The sequence below is a fragment of the Callorhinus ursinus genome, unplaced genomic scaffold (genome assembly GCF_003265705.2).
Source record: "Callorhinus ursinus isolate GAN/ISIS: 27379988/994484 unplaced genomic scaffold, GSC_fseal_2.0 scaffold20, whole genome shotgun sequence".
Lineage (NCBI taxonomy): Eukaryota > Metazoa > Chordata > Mammalia > Carnivora > Otariidae > Callorhinus > Callorhinus ursinus.
This window is the reverse complement of record NW_027397082.1, coordinates 9,382,332-9,384,319: the sequence shown is the minus strand read 5'-3', so window position 1 is coordinate 9,384,319 and position 1,988 is coordinate 9,382,332. Positions and strand designations below refer to the sequence as shown.

The 1,988-nt window shown below is 40.4% G+C and overlaps 1 pseudogene; it reads right to left on the bottom strand.

The window, feature by feature from the left end:
• Positions 1–278: 278 nt before the first annotated feature.
• LOC112830901 (ATP synthase peripheral stalk subunit F6, mitochondrial-like) lies at positions 279–703 on the bottom strand (annotated as a pseudogene).
• Positions 704–1,988: the final 1,285 nt, after the last annotated feature.

Sequence of the window (1,988 nt, the reverse complement as noted above, 5' to 3'; positions counted from 1 at the left end):
ACACGGGTTCATACACTATAAAGAAGAAGGCTTCTTTCTTTCTCATGGCAATATTTCTGACTCAGGCTGCATATTTAGACATATTTTTTAAAAATATTAGAAGCAGCTTTATACTATACAGTGCTCATAAAGATTCACATTTAGGGAGCTCCAGTGAAAATAAACATTAACTAGTTCTTTTTTTTTTTTTTTTTGACGGTTGAGAAATGTATGTTTATTCTGATCCAGTTGTACAACTAATCTAGGTCAAATTACCAAATAAATTTTACATGGTTTTTTCAGCACTGGGGCTTCTCGATGACTTCAAATTTAGGATCTTCAAATGTGAAGTCCGGGAACATATTCATGTCTGCTTTACCATACATTTGCTTAAGCTTCAAAAGCTCCCTCACTAGGTCTTGCTGGTGCTCTGGGCCAGTATCAGCGGATCCTCCAGATGCCCGTAGCTTAGTTCTGTATTCTCTAATCTTGTCCACAAAGAGTTTCTGTACAGCATCAAGTTCCCTATTAAATGCCACTATGGTAACACCAATGTTGCTCCTCAAAGGAACTGAGACTGCAGACTAAATGAGAGAGGAGAACCTGAAGAGCCTCTAAAGAATCATGCTGATTCTGTGACTTGCACTCAGTCTTGAGCTGCCTCCACCATTCTACTTCCAGCGGTGGCTCCGCCCCTACCCACCTACCCACCATCGCAATGCATTATCGATTTTTTTTAAATTTTATTTTATTATGTCACGTGAATCACCATACAATACATCATTAGTTTTTGATGTGGTGATCTATGATTCATTGTTTTCATGTAACACCCAGGGCTCCATGCAGTACGTGCCCTCCTTAATACCCATCACCAGGCTAACCCATCCCCCCACCCCCCCCAAAACCCTGTTTGTTTCTCAGAGTCCATAGCCTCTCAAGGTTCATCTCTCCCTCTGATTCCCCCCCTTCATTTTCCCCTTCCTTCTCCAAATGTCCTCCATGCTCTTCCTTATGTTCCACAAATAAGTGAAACCATATGATAATTGACTTTCTCTGCTTGACTTTTTTCACTCAGCACAATCTCCTCCAGTCCCATCCACGTTGATGTAAAAGTTGGGTATTCATCCTTTCTGATGGCTGAGTAATATTCCATTGTATATATGGACCACGTCTTCTTTATCCATTCATCTGTTCAAGGGCACCTTATCTCTTTCCACAGTTTGGCTATTGCGGACATTGCTGCTATGAACATTGGGGTGCATATGGCCCTTCTTTTCACTCCATCTGTGTCTTTGGGGTAAATACCCAGGAGTGCAATTGCTGGGTCATAGGGTAGCTCTATTTTTAATTTTTTGAGGAACCTCCACACTGTTTTCCAGAGTGGCTATACCAACTTGCATTCCCACCAACAGTGTAAGAGGGTTCCCCTTTCTCCACAACCTCTCCAACATTTGTTGTTTCTTGCCCTGCCAATTTTTGCCATTCTAACTGGGGTAAGGTGGTATCTCAGTGTGGTTTTAATTTGAATTTCTGATAGCTAATGATGATGAACATTTTTTCATGTGTCTGTTAGCTATTTGTATGTCTTCTTCAGAGACATGTCTGTTCATGTCTTCTGCCCATTTTTTGACTTGATTATTTGTTTTTTGGGTGTTGAGTTTGAGAAGTTCTTTATAGATCTTGGATACCAGCCCTTGATCTGTAGTGTCATTTGCAAATATCTTCTCCCATTCTGTGGGTTGCCTCCTTGTTTTGTTGACTATTTCCTTTGCTGTGCAGAAGCTTTTTATCTTGATGAACTCCACTAGTTCTAAAGAAAAACCTGCTTGGATGACTTTTTTTTTTTTTTTTTTTGCTTATTTTTCATACTATGATTGCTCAAAAATCACCACATGCCTGCGTCTTCCACTTAAGGAAACTATTAACTGGAGTCCCAACCTGTGAGATAAGCACGTGCTCCCAAAAGAAAAGTAATGGGAGCCTTCTAGTTTTATAACCGGAACACCAGC